Raw genomic sequence first — 20,941 nt, 5'->3', positions numbered from 1 at the left:
CAATTTTCTGTCTATAATAAAAATACTATTAAAACACGTTTTTGAAAAAAAAAAATTACATTTAAGATTTTTCATTTCTAATTGTTATTCAAAAAGCTTAAACTTTACTTCTGATGGAAACATCTAGCATCCACCAGTACAAATCAACTCCATCTTTGTTCTTCCTTGCTTGTTAGCTGCTGAGCAGAAGGTATATAATTTGGTGGGGGTGTTAGAGCTGTTGGAAGCACTCCCATCTTCTGTAGTTTACAGTTCTTTGTCACCTTGATTTATAAAAACACCTCAATATAATAAAATAAATTATTTTAGCCCTTAGAAAAAAAAAGTAATATTATGCATAAAGTTTGGTTCCTCTCTGTTATTAAATGCATTTGAGACAGAGATTGAAGATCAGTCTATTTTTCTTCCACATCAGATAAGAGGCCCTTGTTTCCCTTCTAAAAATTGAAATGGCAGCTGTTTTGGCAGCTGCATTGCCATGTAAACAAGATACCGTTTTCAAGTTTCCACATATTTATCATATTACAGGCTCTGGGAGACTGAATCAATAAAACAAAAACTCTAAGTAGAGGTTGAGTGGGTTAGACTACCAACAAGGAGATGTGTTGTAATCCTAGCTCAAAAAAGTCTAGGGCAATAAGGAATTCAAACAATATAATTAAAGCACTGTTTCCTTCACAAACAGGAAATTGGTATTTACATAGAATATAATAAATATATATAACTAACTGAATATTTAAATAAATTATTAGAAATCACTTATATTTTTAACTTATTTTCAAAAAAAGGCAACAATAAAGATATTTATTAAGCAAAATGACTAACATAAAATGCACTCAGTTTCAAAATGCTTTTAACAGGACAAAATTGTAAAAGAGAGTAATAGCTATCTGCATTTTCTTTCATAAATGATTAGTCATTGACTCCCTTTCTTCTTGCATTGATAGAAAATTGGTCTAAAGAGAAAATACTTGAGAAAATACTCAAGTGAAAAAGCAGAGGGGGGAATATAATCTCTTTTTGCTAGGCTAGATATTATGTGTTTTGCAGGGTATTTTGTTTTCAAGCCCTTTACATCTGAGCATGACTGTGTTTGATGTAGCTTATGATTGCAGAGACATTAATTTCTTGTAAAGTCAACCAGGTGAATGCTGCAACACAATATTTCACCTTAGGCATGTGGACAGCCTCACTAATTCTAATGCTGTTCACTTTTGCTTCCTTTTTAAGTATCTAAAATTTTGCATAGTTTTATTTTTTTATTTTTTTTTTTCTGGATAGATAAGTATGTTTTGTTCTTCTGCCATACTAGATAGCTTTTGCGTTCTCCATATGCTGTAGATTTTGCAGTAAACTATGGTTTAGATGTCCCTGAGAGATTCCAAATTTTGCTTAATGTCTTCATTTTTAAAGTACACTAGGTTATTAAAAAGCGAGATGTAGAGGGCTTTCAGAAAGCCATAAAATTTGTAAAAATGGACCACTGAGAATTTAGTCTGAAGTCTAGTGATTCCAATATTTCCATGATAAAGGTAGTTGGGAAACATTCAGACCATGTGAAGTTTGCTTTGTTTTGGATTTATTGGAAATGCAGTCTTTTGTAATCCAAGAAAGTAATCCAAAACACTTATTCACAAGCATAACCTATCTTATATGTAGTCAGTGTTGATGTTTTGGACCACAAAGTTTCCTAGTTCTACATATGCAGATACAAACAAACATATGCTGCCTATCTAACTTAATGATGTCCTTGGAAAATCTTGCCTTTATGTTCCTTTTGAAACTGGGAAGATGCATAGCTGCATACTAGATCCATTTTTTTTAGACTATGTTCTGTCCTTGGGGAAGAGATACAGATATATCTCATGGTCACTTTTAAAGAAAATGTGGCAGTTGTCTGAGGCCACTCGGATGTGTGTTTACTTTCAAAGATCCAAAGGGATGTGGGAATACAGAGCAAAAAATAATGCAAAGTGGGATGGGTACAAGTGCATAACTCAGCTGTCTCAGATGATACCTAGAAAAGTGGCATAAACATATGTGTGTGTTTGTATAAGTGTATATATAGCACTTGCAAACAATCACATACCAATACACGCACGCACACATATGTTTATATGCATATCTACAAGCTTCTAAAATATTTTTGCGGGGTGTGTGGCAAAAACAAACAAACAAACAAACAAAAATTTTCTTGCCTAAAGCACTGAATGTCTAAGGCCAGGCCTGACTGCAAAGACAGTTAGCATCAAATGATGGCTTCTTGTGCAAGGACTGGACCACAGCATGTTTAACGTTCATTGGCAGTTTGCCCTACCCTAAGGCAATAGTAAAATATGTTCTTTAGCATTCAAACAAATAAAATTAATCAAGGGATTCATGCAAAAGGGATGTGAATCGGGAAAAAGAAAATAATAATAAAAACAGAGGGGTCTTTTAGCCATACCAGAAGAAAGAAATGTTGAATTCTTTTAGACGTAGGACAGAGAAATTGAAACAGGTGTCAGAGGCAAGCAAAGTCTGCAGGCAGTGCTTAAATGTTGTATGTGCCAATGCTGAAGTAAGCCACTGGTGACAGGATCCCTACATGGGTGGTCAGGCAGATACCTATCAGCCCAGAGGTGAAACATACCCAGAACATGAATTTTGACTGCATCTAAACTGAGCTGCAGGTGTGCACCGCAGTATGCCCTAAACCAGAAATCTGGTCAAAGCATGTGATGGCTGCCATCCAGACAGCACTCCCAGTTAGCCATCCTATAGAAAATAGATTAAAGGGAGAAGTCTTGCTCTGGTTTGGAGGCAAGGCCTTCATCCAGACCCATGAGCTCCAAGCTCTGAAGTGTTTCTTCTCCTTCTAATTTAGGCTGCAGCCTCTAAGTTTTCAAGTACCCACCATACTTCCTGTCTATTTGCTAATTTGTATAATAATAACAATCATACCAATTTTGGGGGTGGAGTAATAGCTCAACAGCTGCTAGCGTAAACACATAAATGTTTTTGCCTTTCTAGAAAACAAGTCATATGTTACAGAAGCAATTCAGTAAACAGTTTAGGCAGCAAATGTGACTTTCAGTATCCCATTAAAATCCATTAAAAATCAGGGGAAATCCTAATCAACTTTGCACTTGGTATATGCTAAGCACCTAGCAGGCCAGGCAAAAGGCTGTCTATATACTCTGCTGTTGTGAAGTTATAAATACCACCTTGGATCCAGACTGAGTGACCTGAATGTCTGGACACACTAGTTTTCTACAGCAAACTGCATCTGCCTGTAGATAGTTTGCTAAGCTGATAGGAGAAGAGGATCCAGACTTAGCCATTTCATCTTGGAGATTGATATGTCCTTCATCCCCCAAATCACCAGAGGCTGCAACAGTGAAACACATAATATTGTTATACCACCCAGCATCTGAAATGTTTCTTTCATACTGGAAAAAGTCAAACCCACTGACATATGAGGAAGTCCTGAAAGAAGAAGAAAAAAAAAAAAAAAGACGGTGAAAGTTTCTAATTGTTGCAGCTCATTCTTGCTAAATTTTGTGTGTGTAAATGAACCTTTTTTCCTTATTTAACCATATTTGCTAAGATTGATGTCAAACACTAAATTTACTGTTTTGAACCTGGATGAATTTTAAGTTTCTTAACATTCTGGGATAGAGATTTGCACCTACTTGGCAGAAGTTTTAGATGTGTGACTAAATCGCTGTCACATCAGAAGCTAAAAATAAGAACCGTAATTTTCATAGATTTAAGGCAGCTCTGATTTAAGCCTGTGACTAGTATTTGGTCTCCTCTTCCGTGTGATTCCTTCTGTCAATCAAGCCAAAAGTTTTCTGAGGACAGAGAGAAGCAGCTGCAGATTGAATAGGAGCTCTGAGTAGCTCATCAGCACAGCTGTTCCCCTACATTTGTTTCAAAAGCAAAAAGTCTTTTGTGTTTATATTAGGTAAGGAAATGTACTATTTGTGCCTACAACAGTTTTCATTAAAACTTCTGAAAGGCAAAGAAGGCAAAAAATATACTTAGGGAATGTATTTGTATAGGAGATGAGCTCTGGATAAGGAGTTAATAGATTTTGATTATATTTGCTTTAGTAACAGCTTTTGATAGAAACATAGATTTAATTTGGTTAGACTATTAACATTGTTGATTATTTTAGTACTGTACTGTTAGTAAAGTGAATTGTGGCCTCTCTTTCTCTCTTCCTCTCACTTTCTCCGTTTCTCTCTTTCTCTCTTTCTTTCTTTTTCTCTTTCTTTCTCTTTCTTTCCCTCTCTCTTTCTTTCCCTCTTTCTCTTTCTTTCTTTATCTTCCTTCATCTTCCTTCCTTCCTTCCTTCCTTCCTTCCTTCCTTCCTTCCTTCCTTCCTTCCTTCCTTCCTTCCTTCCTTCCTTCCTTCCTTCCTTCCTTCACCCCTCCCTATTTCCCCCCTCCCTTCCCCCCTCCCTTCCCTTCATCCCCATCCTCATTTCTTCCTCTCTTTTCTCTCCCCTGCTTCTTTCCCTTTTCCATCCTGCTTTCTCAAAAGGAATTGCATAAAACAGCTACAATTAGAGAAACAACATCCGTATTTATAAATTAACATATAAATTCAGGGAAAATGTGGTTTAGTTCTCTTCACATGAGAATGACATTGACTTTAAAAAAAACCAGCAATATTACATTGCCAAAGTTATGAGACATCCTTACTCTGACATTCAGGGAAAACTGATTACTCCATCATCTTCATGAAGAGACTCCTAGTTTAAGGAGAGGAACATTAAAAATTCCTTTTGCAGGAGAGCAATTTTTCTGACACTGTAAAAAAGAGATCATCCTCTGATTTCTAACTGTGCCAAGAAGACTATGATTTGCCTTGATTTTGTGTTGATTTTGCTCACATAAATGCTTCATTGCTTGTCTAATAAGATTAACTAATGTGATCTGTGTTTTGAACTATTTTATAGCTAGATTTTAAAACAGAAAGACCTGTGAACAAAATCTGCACACCATAGAAGACAAAGTAGATCATGTCAAAGTATGTGAAAAATCACAGTTTTTATTTTAAAAAATACATACATAAATCAGCAGTTTTCTTTTTGTCTTTGTACATATAGATCCAGTGGTTCATAAAATGCCTGACCCAAAACCACTGAAATCAATGAAAGTTTCTGTTGACTTCCAAAGGCTTTGGACCAAACCCAGTGTACACATTCATGGCTTCAAAGTAAGAGACCCATTAAAAAATGTAGTTCTTGCTGTCTAACACTGCAGTCTTTTGTGTTTTCATTATAACAATTGCAACAGAAGTTCTTTGTGCCAGATGTTGGGTCACTCACGAAAAACATCTGTTACCAGCACGCAAAACCTGACTGGATCAGGGCCATTAGGAAAAATAAACAAAAATACATTCTTTGTTTTCTTTACAAGACTTATTGTAATTCTCTCAAGAACATGATCTTTCCCCACAGGAGTAAGATTTTAAGAGTCATATACAAAAAAAAAAAAAACAACTGAAGACATTAGATCAGTGCCAGAGAGAGTGTTCCTGGAAACTTCTAGAGTCATTTGGATCTAGCCTGAAACAACGCAGGGAACCAGCTTCCCTCTTCTCTGACCTTAAATTTATCTTTTCCCTGCTGTCTGAGGTAAGACACCAGCTTCAGTATTATTTGGGACACACAATTCTTTTTTCCTCCTCTTACCATTTCTCCTCCTTAGCAGGCCATTTGGACTGGGATATTTCAAGCTGCTTAGATTGTTAAATGTTTAGTGAGCAGCTCAGTTGGTCTTTTAGGAAAAAGCCATGTGTCAAGTCTATTTTCAAAGCCTAGCAGCCAAAGTTCACACAAGGTAGTCATGTACCCCAGCAGTCAGGAATCAGTCTCAGAGGATTTGCTTTTGGCAGAGAGTATTTAATGGTGGTTTGTGCTAGCGGGAGAGCTGTGACCTGGGACACAGACCGGAGGTCTTCTCTCTGGGAAGGGTCATGTGCTATGCTGAAATCTTGGGGCTATGCCCAGCCATTCTTAGTAGCTGAGCTCACATTTGCAGAAGACCTCAGAAAGGAACTCCCACAAGTATACAGACCAACCGAGGGAGAGAAACTAGTTTGCCTGTGAAGGAGTACAGCTATTGTGCTACTAAAATATCTTTAAAGTGGTGAAGGAAGGTAGAAAGTTCAAAAACAATGGCGATTACACAGACTGTGATTTCAGCAACAAGCCCAGTGCCTAAGATAAAATCCATTATGATCAGTGGTATTGATGGAATACGGCCAAGGACTCCAGTAGTTTTGGGATTACGCCTATTGAGGAACAGAAGGAATATAAAGGACTCAGCAGAAATTTTCATATAAAATATTGGGAGGAGAATGTGGAATATGGTGAAAGTTAAAATTTTTCAAAATGTATATTTCTAGTCATACAATTAAAGATGTTAAAACCTTAAAAGAGTCAACATTTTAATGTTAACCCCTTATTTTAACCTTATTTTACCCAACCTATATTTGGTCATGACATTTTTCTTGCAAGTCCTCTCCTCTACCCATCTTGTTTTTTTAATAAAGATCTTGAGTTTGTTCTGGCACAAAGAAAGGAAAATTGACCCCAAAGGTACTAGCTGCCTAGTCTTCTTGTTGGTCCTATACACACAGGTAGCAGATAGGTAGAAGTGTAATTGCTGTTCAGAACTGTAGGACAGAGGAGATTTAGGGGAATATCAACCCATTCCTCTTTGGATGTGCATTTGCCTGTGGAACACAAAGCACATACTACTCACAAAGCAGGCTGCAGATGTCAGACCTATATTTTTCATGATCTGCTTCAATATTTTTCTCCATAAAGACCTCCAGGATGGTACTGTGAATCTCGTTACTGAATTTTGCTTTTGCTTGCTGACACTGGCTCGATACTATTACCCAGCCTGGAAGGTCCTGGTCATATAAGGGAAGGAAATGCAGACAGTCACAAACCTCATCCTCCTGGAATGAAACAAAAACATGCTTCTCCTGGAACACCTGTTACTGGTTTAAAAGTCTGTTTATACTTAGCCTTAAGACAAGCTGAAACTCAAAGAAGGGTGGAGTTTGAGAAGAAAAAGACAGCTGAAAAAGATCTGTCCTGCACAGGGTAAGGATTTCTAATTTGCAAAAAAACAGAACTCAGACAACACTGTCTATTGGTGTCTTGATGGGGCGACTGGAAACTGGACCATAGAATATAACTTTTGTCTAATGTCAAGCCAACTGCCCAACAGGTGTAAATTCCTATAAATTACTGGAGCCATCCTTCTATATGTTGTGTTGCTCTGTGTTGTGGGGCATACAGTCAAGCCTTAGTATGGACTTTCAAAAGGAGGCTAGAAATTTTTTTATGACCTGCTTCCTGTTTTAGACATCTTGCCATCACTGTTTCAGACAAAAACTGACTAGTCTGAATTACCTACTTTGACCTCATTTGGTCACCCTTTACCTCCTGTATGCTTATCCTCATGTCATTCACTGCCTGCTGTTGTTCTCATCCTTCCCACTCATAATTAAGTGCATGAGATACAACTCCAAAGAGCAAAGCTGATCTTATATCAGCCAGTACATGCAATGGCCTGGCAGCTGCATGACCAAATATTTACCTTGCTTCCTGGACTAACCCTGACAAGTCTTCTGCATAACCCCCTTTGAAACAAAGTCATATATGCTGACTGTAACCTGTACACATGCCCTAGTTGAGTGCAAGCTGTCAGAAGTTAGTCATTCTGTTTTGGAAGAACAATCATTACTTAAACCTACAATATGGTGAGCTTACTGTTCTAATAATGCACATTTGCATACACCTGCACAAGAATGTCTGCTACTGGATAGTTTTGAAAAGATCATTGGTGATGGAAATGTTTGACCTGTGCTCACTTCTGCTAAGCAACTCTTTTATTTTCTCCTGAGCGTTGGCTGTTCTGCCTTGAACATACTTTAAGAACTAAGAATTGTAACAAACGGCTGGTCTTCTCCACCATATGAAAGTTTCTTGGAATCTCTTGACAGCCTTGGACTATCTATTTCTGATGTATATGAAATAGCAGAGCAGAAATTACCTTTTTACTTATTTATTTATTTATTTATTTATTTATTTTATTTTCCCTTAACCTAGGATGCATTTTTCCCCTGAGAAATTCCAGAGCCCAGATAACAAGGTTAGTCTTCTGTGCACCCTGGATGAAATGGATAAAAATTAATTTTAACAGGACTTTGGATCCGTATTTAAAAAGGAGAGGAGCATGATATGGCTGCTATCTCACCAGGCTAAAGGTAATATAGAGAATAAAACTTAAAGACAAAACACTGGATCATGATCATTTCCAAGGAAAAACAGATTGCAAAGATTTACTTTTCCTGGTAGGTATTGTAAAACACCTGTATGGTATTGTACAGCCCAATCAACAGTTTAGATATTACTGATGCCCTAAATCATAAGGATGGGGACAGAAGTCAGAGGGGAAAAATATTATAAATCAAGCACATCACTATGGCTTATATGTAAGTATGTTTCAGTGAACATTTAGACAGTGAATGATTTTATTTATTTATTTACTTATTTTCCATTATAATATTTGCAGAAAAGTATTCAAACATTTGAAATCTCTTTTATTGCATGGTGAGCTCTAACAGCTAAGTCAAATCTTAAATGTTTGATACCACCTAGCTCATGCTGAACAAATATATGGCTCCTCAAGACTAAAGCAGGATACAGGAATTAACTTTCAAACAGATGTTACAAGCAGGTGGACTACAAATTTAGTGTTGGGAAATGAACAAATTGCTGTATTTCTTTTAGCTGAAAAACTACACCTCTCATTGTAAGGCTGCTGTGCTGTGTTTTTATTATATTTAGGAGTAGTGTCAGATGTTGTTAGTGAGAAGCAAACACCTGTTCCCTTTGGCTTGACCCAGTACTTGCTGAACTCAGGAGAAAACCTCCCACTGATTTCAAGTCACTATCAGTATAAATAGGATTTTTAACAGTTTGAATGGCAACATTTAATAATTGCACTGTTGTTGTTGCTACCTCATATTAATGCCAATAAATTGATGCACAGAGTTTTTCAGTGCTGTCATTAAGCACCATAAACATTTTTAGGGTTACCAGTTATAAGAAACACACCCACATTGCTGGCTAAGTAGCATATTTTGGCACTGCTGATCAGATAAATATTTTATTTAAAAGTATAACAGGTTTACTAGCAGCAAAAAGGTTGAAAGAGGCTTTGGATTAATTGAGGTATTAAATATTGCTGAGGTGATGACTCATTACACCCTTTCTGGCACAAAATATGTATCAGGAAAACATATGCTCATGTTTTGAAAGCCTTGCAAAAACCTCACAGGAATGTCAGGCCTCTTTTGATGAGATCATTTTCTTCATGCTAAGTACATAGAAGTACTAAGTGCAAGTGTAAGGAGCTGATATCAGTCCTGTAGAGGATTTAGTCAGGGCACAGCTGGCAAAAACATCTATTTGGTATAGTCTGGTTAAACTTTGGTTTTAATTTTGAGATGAGTTCGGAAACAGCTCTATAAAAGATGATGAAATAAAACCATATCAGACTGCTGAACAGCACAGATAGATAGCCTACAAAAAAAAAAAAAAAAAAAAAAAAAAAGATTGCTCTTTAATTCTGTACTACAGCAGTGCCAAAGTACATTGTTCAAAGCTAAAAACTATATTTAGGTTTATGGCAGCTATGGGACCCCTTTTTGTCTGTGACTACAAAAAATGACAGAGCCCCAGCCTCAGTAGAGCTCTTTTTAACATCTGTAAAAGTATACACAGAAAAACTTAGCACAAAACTCATATTAACAAAGAAAAAAAATGTTTTTCAAATTGTCTGTTTTAACCTATTTGTATAAATGATGATGAATAAATATGGCAAAATCTCCACCAAACAAAATCACCTCTGGTCTCCTCAAATGGCTTCCTACATACTGAAGATTCATTAAAATGAAAGTTGAAATCCACACATTCTAACTCTTAATTGGCATGTGTAAGCCTAGGCAGAGTTTTATTACATGAGTTCAGAGGCAGGTTATATTGTACCTCATTGTCCCTAGCTTTGATGATCTTGATTATTGTTGCACATTATAATAATTCTATGATTAAGAGACTGGAATTATCTACTAAGTATTGCTCAGGGCATGACAGGATGAAAATGGGAGGATGTCTTTTAAATAGACACTGATTAATAGTTTATTAAAGTATGAATAAGCAACTGCTAATAAGAACACGGACATGGTTTCCTTATGAATATGAACCAGTTAAATGAGTAACTCTTCTGTAAGTTTATACTTGGCAAGGCTTATTCATTAGTCTGCAACCAACTTCTTTTCTGCATTCAATGTAGAAGGTCTGATGAGTTAATGAAATGAGGGAAAATAAAAATACCACAGAGCAATTCAAGCAGTGAAAGCTAAATTATACTCTTGTATCTTCTGAGACCAAAATTTTTACTTGGTCACTTGCACTTTTTCCCACTGACGTCAATGGGCATAGCTAAAATGTATTAAAGTACAACTTAGCACTGGAAGTTATATTATGATATATTGCACTGATGCTTCAGAGTTGTTGATAAAATACTACAAAGTGCATATTGAAATATTTGTCTTTAAAAAGTAAGGCGGGTTAGACATTGCAAATGTGCATTACTGCCACAGCAAAAGATTTCAGTCGATGTTAACTTGTTAGCAAAATAGGCTGTGGTTCATGAGAGAGTTTTCATGTTTATTACAGTTTTGAGACACTGCCATATTTCATCATTTACAAAACCAGTGTGAAAACCTAATCCCACTGAAGTCTCAAAGAGATTTTGTACTGAGTTAAGTTGAGAATCTACTCAAGAATTACTGAGCTCACAGTCAGGTTATATGCCATAGTTTATTTGATTGTCATGAGAAACAGAGTCTGATTAGTTTATATTCAGGTTCTCCAAAAAACAATTGCAGAAGGATCCTTTTTCCTGTCAAGTACTAGTAATGGGAGACATGTTTCATATAATGCAGACCTTGGTCCAAGGTCAGTGTAAAATGAGAATATATATCTAGACCTTAGCATACATATATTCTTGAGAATTAAAGAAAACACCAAAACATAACCATTAATGACTGCTCCCAAATAGAAAACATTAAGGTGGACCAGCTGCCTTTGAAATGATTTGTCTAAGAGGATAAACCTAAGCCATCTGAAGTTCTGAAAAAATAAAGTTAATAAAAAGCCTTTGAGATTTCAGAATGTCATTAGCAACAATTTGTCCAGCAAATAAAAACAGATAAGTCAGGAATTTGGGGAAGAAAATGAAAAAGGAAATAAATAAAATCAAACCCTAAAATACATTCCTTCTTTGTGGTCCTTTTTATCTAGATATGTACAAAGGTCACTACTGTCTGAGCACATCTGAAGTATTTAAGAATAGATATAATAGCTTATATCTCTTCCTTCCTGTTCTCTAGGCAAAACAATATAGGAATTTCCTACATAGGTAATTTTTTTCAGTTACAGAAAGATACATTCAAATCAGTACAGTAGCACTGTTTAACTTCTTACAAAGATTCTTTCCCTAAATATGAAAGATTTGTCTCCTTTTATTTTAAATTGCTTTCAAATAGACAGCTATTAAAATGGAAAAAGGTGTCCTTATCCAGAATATAGTTTCAATAATTAAACAAACAAACAAACAAACAAAAACAAACAGTAATTTCTATTAATAATTTATCTTTTGCAATTTTGTTTTTGCAGACAGATAATAATCACATTGATACATTTTGTATTTGGTTATCTTTATTACATGCATGTGTGAACGTGACTACAGTGAAACACTTGCTCTGTATTTGTTAAAACTGTGCACTCATTCTTGTTTAAAAGATATTTAAAAATGTTCTAAAATTCACTTGTTAATTTTGAATATCTATATTTTCTGTGAGAGAAATTAATGGAATTTGTGCTCCAACTCTGGGACCATCTGGGACCAATAAGGTCTCCAAAATGTAGAAAAATTTTAGACACAGAAAAAATACAAACCTATAAAATATAACCTCTTGCATTCTTGGAGTTCAAACTCTGCTTATCTTTTTGTGGATCTCAGCCTTTCAGCAGTTGTGTCTGCCAACACATGATGGTCATTTTTACCTTTCACATTTTCTAATGTGAAAGGAAGATGATGCATTTCAGAATTGGCTGTAAGAACAGAACAGTACCTATGCAATGCAGTTGCAATAGATCTGCACACAAATTTTGATCATGGTGCAAGAGGACATGATGCTGTCACTATCCTTGACTAATACCTAAGTAATACTTAAGTATCACTATGATCAACACCACCACTGTTCAAATACTACCACTGACAGAATGTGAAAAAGATGTGTGGAAGTGTTTCTCTGCTTTACAGGGATAATTTACAGTAAGGAATATTCCTTCATAATTTGTATAACTAAATCAAAAAAAAATAAGTTCTAATTACTAAGAGAACAATAATAGCTGTTCATGATCTTTAACGTACATTATGCATGATTTTTTATTGTGAGTAATTCTTACATGAACAATATAATTTATTGATGATTTAACACCAATTAGTCAGATCAACAGTAAAGGAAATTAGGATAAGGGTTTTTTTTTGTTTGTTTTTCTTTTTTCTTTTTTTTTTTTTTGGTGTGTGTGGGGGTGAGATTTAGATGTTCTTAAGATGAAAACATTCTTGAGTGAAGTTATATCATTTTAGATTCTTACGATTTTTTTCTGAACACAAAGCTAGAGAATGGCAGAGGTATAGTTTAACAGAGCTAAATTTACTGTGGTGTTTTTTTTTTTTTAATCTTTGTTTCTTCATGGCTGTTCTACTCTTTCATTTTAAATATTGGTTGTTGTTACACACACATTAAAAACAAACAAAAAAAACCCTTTTGTTTTTCATGCAGTAAGATTTTCATTAGCCAAGATTAATGACCTAAGTGACAATAAATTCAAATATATTTTTAGAAAGCAAAACTTCTAGGCCGATTTCCTAAACTTTTCTTTGGGTTCACTGAGATAAGGACATCTGGAGTCATTTTTCTTTTCTTTTCTTCTTTTCTTTTCTTTTCTTTTCTTTTCTTTTCTTTTCTTTTCTTTTCTTTTCTTTTCTTTTCTTTTCTTTTCTTTTCTTTTCTTTTCTTTTCTTTTCTTTTCGTTTCGTTTCGTTTCGTTTCTTTTCGTTTCGTTTTCCTTTCCTTTCCTTTCCTTTCCTTTCCTTTCCTTTCCTTTCCTTTCCTTTCCTTTCCTTTCCTTTCCTTTCCTTTCCTTTCCTTTCCTTTCCTTTCCTTTCCTTTCCTTTCCTTTCCTTTCCTTTCCTTTCCTTTCCTTTCCTTTCCTTTCCTTTCCTTTCCTTTCCTTTCCTTTCCTTTCCTTTCCTTTCCTTTCCTTTCCTTTCCTTTCCTTTCCTTTCCTTTCCTTTTCCTTTCCTTTCTTTCTTTCTTTCTCTCTTCTCTTCTCTTCTCTTCTCTTCTCTTCTCTTCTCTTCTCTTCTCTTCTCTTCTCTTCTCTTCTCTTCTCTTCTCTTCTCTTCTCTTCTCTTCTCTTCTCTTCTCTTCTCTTCTCTTCTCTTCTCTTCTCTTCTCTTCTCTTCTCTTCTCTTCTCTTCTCTTCTCTTCTCTTCTCTTCTCTTCTCTTCTCTTCTCTTCTCTTCTCTTCTCTTCTCTTCTCTTCTCTTCTCTTCTCTTCTCTTCTCTTCTCTTCTCTTCTCTTCTCTTCTCTTCTCTTCTCTTCTCTTCTCTTCTCTTCTCTTCTCTTCTCTTCTCTTCTCTCTCTTCTCTTCTCTTCTCTTCTCTTCTCTTCTCTTCTCTTCTCTTCTCTTCTCCCCATCCTATTTCCACTTAAATTTTATTTCTAGTTAGTTCTGATCCTTCCAGATTTATACATGCTTCACACTTGTTAGTTTTCTCTCCCACCTCCTAGCTTCATCGCTGTTCTTTCTAATTAAATTTCTCTCACTGCTCTCTTCTGTGTGAGTGATCAATATGTTCAAAATTTCCTATTAGTTGTACTGCTTCTTTATCATTGCTGATCTACTCACAAAAACATCTCGACTTTTAAATACAGCTCATGGAATTTTACTGAGCTTATGTGGTAGTAGTGAAGGACAGTACTTTGCAAATAACATTCTTGCAACCAATGGCTTTCCTCAAGCTTTAGTAAATGAATCATGGGGATGTTCTAGTAGTGACTCAGAAATCATCCCATTTCATCACACAATTCATTTATATTTGATATTTAAGCTACAAACAAGAAATTTTCATTATGAAAAATCTTGGCCAAACAAAACAGAAGAAAATCCTTCCTAAGTCACTTGACAGAAATCTGGCATTCCTGACGTTAAATAAGTTCCTTCAAAATTATAAGTTTCTTCTTCTTATAACTCCCAAAACACAAGCTGTATGAACAATATCTATATTTAGAAACAGTAGATACAATTTTTTGAAAAAAATGCCATAAAGAGAAAGAGATATATCAATTAGACAGCAGCTCTCACATTAAAAATCTTTTTTGGTAGTCTGCTTTGTAAACATCCTGTGCTTGCCACTTGTCCTATCATTGGACACTGGGAGAGTTGAGACGGTAAAAGTAAAAAAGTTGCATTTTTGGGACACAAGTTTGTGCCTTCAAGTTTTATATGTCCTCTAATTACAGTTGGTAGACCTTTTACTGTTGAAAAAAAGGTGTTTTGTTGTTGTTGTTGTTTGTTTGTTTTATTTTTTTTTATTTTTTAATTTTTTTTCCCCTGGGAATATTTTAAATTGATAAATAGTGTTTTATGGGATTGCTGTGCCCCCTGTGTAGGATCCAGCAATTAACCTTATTGAACTTCATATAGTATCTACCCTATCCACTCCATCCAGCCTATCCAGATTCCTCTGTGGAGCCTTCCTACCATCAAGCAGATCAACACTCCCACCCACCTTGGTGTCATCTGCAAACTTACTGAGGGTGTACTCGATCCCTTGGTGCCAACTCGATCTTCATTATACTGAAGAGAACTGGCCCCAGTACTGAGTGCTGGGGGACATCTTTTGCAACCACAACCTCCAGCTGGATTTAACTCTGTTCACCTCCTTGGGCCGGCCACACAGCCAGTTTTTTTATCCAGTGAAGCCTATGCCCATCCAAGCCTTGAGCATCCAGTTTCTCCAGAAGAATGCTGTGGGAAACAGTGTCAAAAGCTTTACTAAACTCTAGGTAGACAACATCCACAGCCTTTCCCTTATCCACTAAGCATGTTACCTTGTCATAGAAGGAGATCAGGTTAGTCCAGCAGGACCCGTCTTTCTTAAACCCTTGTTGACTGGACTTTCAAGACTGGACCTTGGCATTCAAGATGATCTGCTCCACGAGCTTCCCCAGCACTGAAGGATTGTGCACAGATCTAAAAAGAACATAGCATTCACTTTTCACAGGTTGTGAAATGGGAGAGCATTGATAGTTGCATTTAATAAGATGGTTGAAGAAAATCTCTGTACAGCTGTTCTAGGACTTTGTAACTCTCTGTAATTTTAAACATTAGAGTGCTCTGTACTCAAACCAGAGATAATTTCCTGAGTACTAGTTAGCTTATAAAATCTTAACCTGTTCCAAACCCAATAATTTGAAGGCATACAAATTCCTGGAAGTTATTATCCTTCTTCCCATAAAAAGTACAAAACAACAACAGAAGTGAAGCTAATGGTTTAAATAAATGAATAAGGAAACCTCCCTTCCCCACATATCAAGCTGCGGTGAAAGTTCATGGTTCTATTTAACATTTTTGCAGCACATAAAGGATGGCAAGGTCATACTTTATTTTATTTATTTTTTTTAAATAAATAAATATGGGCAGGCAGATTTGACAAGGAATGAATAAGAGACCTAAGAGACCTAAAATATTCAAAAAGAGCACTTGGAGACTAGTCTGGATGCTTTGGAGTGCATAAAATGGTAATAGATACATGCTTAGGTAATTAAATCTCAATCCTAGCTTTAGTGATGGGCACAACAAAAGTTCCAAATGATTCCCTAGCTTCTTTAAGTGGAAATCTAAGATCAGTCAGGCTGCAAATATAGCAATGCTTTTCTTCTCTGTGTTCAACTCAGTGTCTATGAGATCAAAGACTAAATGATTTGCTATCTAAATGGATAGCCAATGTGAAATTAGTGTCTTCTACTGTTATTTTTCTATTTGATAAATGTTTGTAATAAGCTTACAAAAAAAAAAATTCTGTTCACAGAGAGAATTTTTGTAGTCATCATTAATAGACTATAAAATGCATTAAAAATAAAAGAATAAGCAGAGTAATAGTAGCTTAGTGGCTAGTGATACAGTGATATTTGTGAAAGCAATTTATATTCACAAAATTTTGCAAAAACAATCTGTGAATGAGGTTACAGTGAAGTCTGTGAGCACAGGAACAACATAAAATCAATATCCCATATTCTGTATGTAATATTACACTGATAACCAAGGCTGTTCAGAGGAAATGTTCCAGGCATATATTATCATGGCCCAGGATATATTACTATGACCCTATCTGACTAATCTTAAATGATGTAATGATGTCTTAGTCATCCATACCTGAAGCTACTGGTTTGGCAAAAATAACATGGAAGCACTGAGACCAGGTTGTTTTTAAGCAGGTATAAAACCAAAGACAGTTATTTGCCATCAACAAATACTGAAGTTAATAATGAAGACTAGGTACTTGAACTAGGACATCAGGACATCCTTTTTTTTTTTTTTTTGAGTTAAAACCTTCAGAAGGGCTCAGACCAAACACACAGATTTATTTTACTGTTAAATTAGTTAAAATGAATGGACCTGAACTGTGCACATTCTAAGTTTAAGCAATGCAGACATACATATACCGTAAATGGGTGAAATTTTGCAACTCTCTCTTGCATGTGAAATCCATATTCCTTTAAATAGTTTTTTTTATATAAGCTTTAAATATTTTTTTTATATAAATTATATATAGTTTTTTTATATAAGCTTTAAATAATTTTCTCATTGGGCCTGTATGTGTTAATAAAGTTCATACAATCAGGACCCCTGTGCTAACAATATAAGCACGCAAACGTTAAGGAGATGAGACATTTACATACATTACCGTGTCAGGCAAGCAAAATTCTCAGAACTGAAATGTGACATCACTCTATCAAAAATACTGCCAACTCTAATTGCAGATCCATGTTAGGAAGTTGCTTTAAAAACTTGTACTTAATAACAGGTGGTTTTCTATGTAGACGTGTATCAGCACTTATATCTATTTTTGTGTACTAAAAATGTTTAATTTATGTAAAATCCAGCCTTAGTTACACAATATTAAAATGGTACATTTGACCAGTATGATACACTGTTCCTTTTCACAGGAATGGAGTTTGTTGCATATTTTGAAAAATGGGATGTATGGCAGTGTAAAAATAAGTAGTTCTACAGCATATCTGTACCCCAGAACTTTTTTTAATTCTTTTCTTTTTTCTTTTCTTTTCTTTTTTCTTTTCTTTTCTTTTTTCTTTTCTTTTCTTTTCTTTTCTTTTCTTTTCTTTTCTTTTCTTTTCTTTTCTTTTCTTTTCTTTTCTTTTCTTTTCTTTTCTTTTCTTTTCTTTTCTCTTCTCTTCTCTTCTCTTCTCTTCTCTTCTCTTCTCTTCTCTTCTCTTCTCTTCTCTTCTCTTTTTTTTTTTTTTTTTTTTTTCCACAAACCAATTGTACTGCAGTGATGGGAGAGCAAAGTACAATGGTATGACTGACAAATTAAAACTCAAATATGACCCAGATTATGCCAGTGGTCATAAGATACTCTATACATTTGTCTTTTTCTAAATACAGAGTTTATGAGCAGCCATACAAAGGAAAAAAAATAAGTTCAATGAAATGCACAGTTATTTTACAGAGTCAGCATTGAAAAAATATTTTTTGGCAAGCGTGGGACTTCTAAGCAACTGTGATATGGTAGAAGTCCGCATCTAAATTAAATAGATAGGTCAAAATCTGATTTATATTTCCAATTGATCTCAGAAGGATTAGAGCATATTCAGTGCTTCCAGAATTGATTTCCTACTGTAGACACTGCCTAGCATGATAAATACCACATTTTCTCTGAGGCTTTTAACTGAATTCCAGTTTATGCACAAACCATAGAACTTCAGTTCCTGAGGTGCAATCAATCCTTCATTTTGGTCCTGTGTTAGGCAAACCATTAAACAAATTTTCACTTTAGGCTTTCCTGTAGTCATTGCAGCTATTGATGTTTTGTTATGTGTTTAAGTGCTCTCCTAATTGAAAGTCATACTAAGGTTCGTTGTTTTCCAAATTATTCTTGACAACAAGCACAAATGCACTGTGCTCAGACTGTTTTTTACTAGCTGCAGAGAAATGAAGAGCATCAGATTTCCTCTAAAGAAGTGGTTTCCAGATGTTTTTCAGTCAGTCCTTCTGCCACTTTCTCCTCTTTATCCTGCTTCCTACTAAGTGACCCCAGACCACTGCCCCTTTTCTCCTCTCTCATCCTGCCCACAAAATTCCTTGCAGCTTTCTCCTTGTGGCAGCATCAATTCCTGAATGAAGCATAAGCTAATAAACCCAGGATAATGGGGTTATCTCAATAACTTGTATTGTCATTACCCTTGTGTTGAATTGTGTCACTAGTGAGTAACAGGGGCTTTTGGTTCAAAGCTGAACCTTGCAGTTGGACCGTCTCTAATTTATGCTTTTCCATGCTCAAACTCAAGACTTGAGAAAAATTATTCTCACAGCCAAGCTCATTTCTGGTGGGCAGAAATGAATGTGACAGTCTGCTTTGTACATAAGACTTTTACTGAAATATCATACATTGTATATCACAACAGTTTAGTCCATGACAAACTATTCACCTTAAAGGGTGCAAATTTAGGGGAGGAACAGGGTTGATTTCATTGACGGTCGGTGTACTTGGGCTTAACTGTCTTATAACCAGAGATCCAATGCAGCTTGCTAGAGTTACAGGAAAATCAATCTCTGCTGTAGTTTTCACTGCAGTAAAAAGGACTTTTTTTATTATTATTTATTTTTAACTTTACAAGGAGATGGGACTAAGGTGCTGTTTATTCCCAAACTGTTTCCTTAAACATAGGTACACAGGTGTCTATCCCTTCCTCTTCCTGAATCAAAGGACAGACAACCTTGAGACTGAGGTCACTTGCATGACCTTATTTTGTGCTTTTGAATGGAAACATTTTTCTTTTGCTTATATTTTGGACATGCAGCCAATACCACATTTCACAGAACAGTCAACAAGTTTTACACAGGACATTGCATAGCTTAAGGGTAAAAAAAATGTCATACAAGGTTCAGGAAAGGTCATATCTATTAATTAATGTATGTGTAGTTTGAAATCAGAAGATGGCCTTGCAGTTCACTGTTGCAAGTGTTTTCTTAGTATTTATTCCTTTTTTAACAGCAAGTATCTTTCCCAAATATTGATTTAGCCAGGTAGAATGATGTGATGTCTCTGGAAACAGGAATCAGGAATTCAGTGAGTTGAAAGGCACTGGGAATGCTTCCTGATCTAAATTTCCTGAAATCACTGTCACAGAGTATATTATCTAATTGTAGCATAACTGCTGCCAAGTTATCCTTTAATTACACTACTAGCACTAAAGAAAGAGATCTGACCTTGTATATTCTGATGACACTTCATTACTCTTCTACTGTTCTTTTTTACCTGCAGGTATGATTCCTTCTGTATATTAAAATGGAGTGAATATCTTATTTAATTTTGCAGGCATTTATACACAAAAATCAAGTTGCATGAGTAGCTTTTGATACTCCTTGAATCAGTGCATCATTTTTCCATCCCATATCTCAAATTAACTTCACCTGAAGAAGGATGAAAAAAGCAAGTGCCCTGAAGTCTCCTTGGAATTAGAATTCCACGCCCCCACTCCTTCCCCCTCCAGCATATTATAGTGAATTTTCTGGGTAATCATTGACCAAATTCTGAGCTGAAATGAAAACAAATCAAATGTGTGCATGTTTCTTAAGTTTTACTGCAAATATTTTCCAGTTGCCTTGGTGGGCCAACATCATCTTGGGTTTAACTACACCAAAGAGAAGTTCTATGAAGGAACAAATTGACTTGTTAATTTTTAACAGAGTGCTAAAGGAAATTCTGATGGAATTTTGAAACCCCATCCCCTTTCTTTCAAAAATAAAAAAAAGATATGTATTTATACAGAAAGAATATTAAAGCGTCACCTAGCTAGTAAACTGAATATTGGTGTGACATTGGGCATATATGTGCTAGTATAGTCTTAAAGTGTTTGGAGAACGTATACATATTACTGAAGGTTTGTTGTTGTTGTTTTGGCACTGTCACTTGATATCTGGATTGCAACAAACACTTCTTTTATTACTGACAAATAGAAAGCATGTGTTTGGCATTATTTATTGTTTTCTGCAGAGCATGTGTCAAGATCTGAAAGTGTGTGTTTCACTAGTCACGTACTTAGTTTAGATGTTATAATTAAGTTCCTAATATCTGGCATGGTAAGCAGTCAGCGGGATTTGATTTCACAGTTTAGGAGACTGACTTGACACCTCTGGAAGCTGAGGAGGAGACACTCAGCAGCACACTGAGATAAATACCATCACTTTCTTGATGTTTCAAACCACATTTTCCAAAGCAGTCTTTAATTCTCATCCTTCCATATCTGAGTGCAGGAACAGAAACTATCCATCAGTAACCTCACTTGGCTAGAACTGCATTTCAAGCACACAAAATTAGGGGAGTTTTTGGAAATATTTTTATGTATGTGCATTGCTATTGTTGCTAGGTTGTTTTGTGGTAGTTTTTGTTGTTCTTGCTGTTTGTTTTGTAAAGAATGTGAAAAAGATTTCAAAACTTTATACACTCTTTCCACCTGAAATGGTCATTTCAACATTT

At 35.5% G+C, this 20,941-nt stretch overlaps 1 long non-coding RNA gene across 2 annotated transcripts; it reads left to right on the top strand.

The window, feature by feature from the left end:
• The first annotated feature begins 5,455 nt into the window (after positions 1–5,455).
• On the top strand, positions 5,456–17,696 carry LOC106016569 (uncharacterized). Of its 2 annotated transcripts, none has more exons than XR_002401342.4 (3): positions 5,456–5,630; positions 8,124–8,166; positions 14,891–17,696. It is a non-coding gene; the product is annotated as an uncharacterized lncRNA (long non-coding RNA). The 2 variants fall into 2 exon arrangements; XR_011806378.1 differs by having other exon boundaries at positions 5,456–7,112.
• The last annotated feature ends 3,245 nt before the right edge of the window (positions 17,697–20,941 follow it).

The sequence above is a fragment of the Anas platyrhynchos genome, chromosome 1 (genome assembly GCF_047663525.1).
Source record: "Anas platyrhynchos isolate ZD024472 breed Pekin duck chromosome 1, IASCAAS_PekinDuck_T2T, whole genome shotgun sequence".
Classification (NCBI taxonomy): Eukaryota; Metazoa; Chordata; class Aves; order Anseriformes; family Anatidae; genus Anas; species Anas platyrhynchos.
This window is presented reverse-complemented; position numbering and strand designations above follow the sequence as displayed.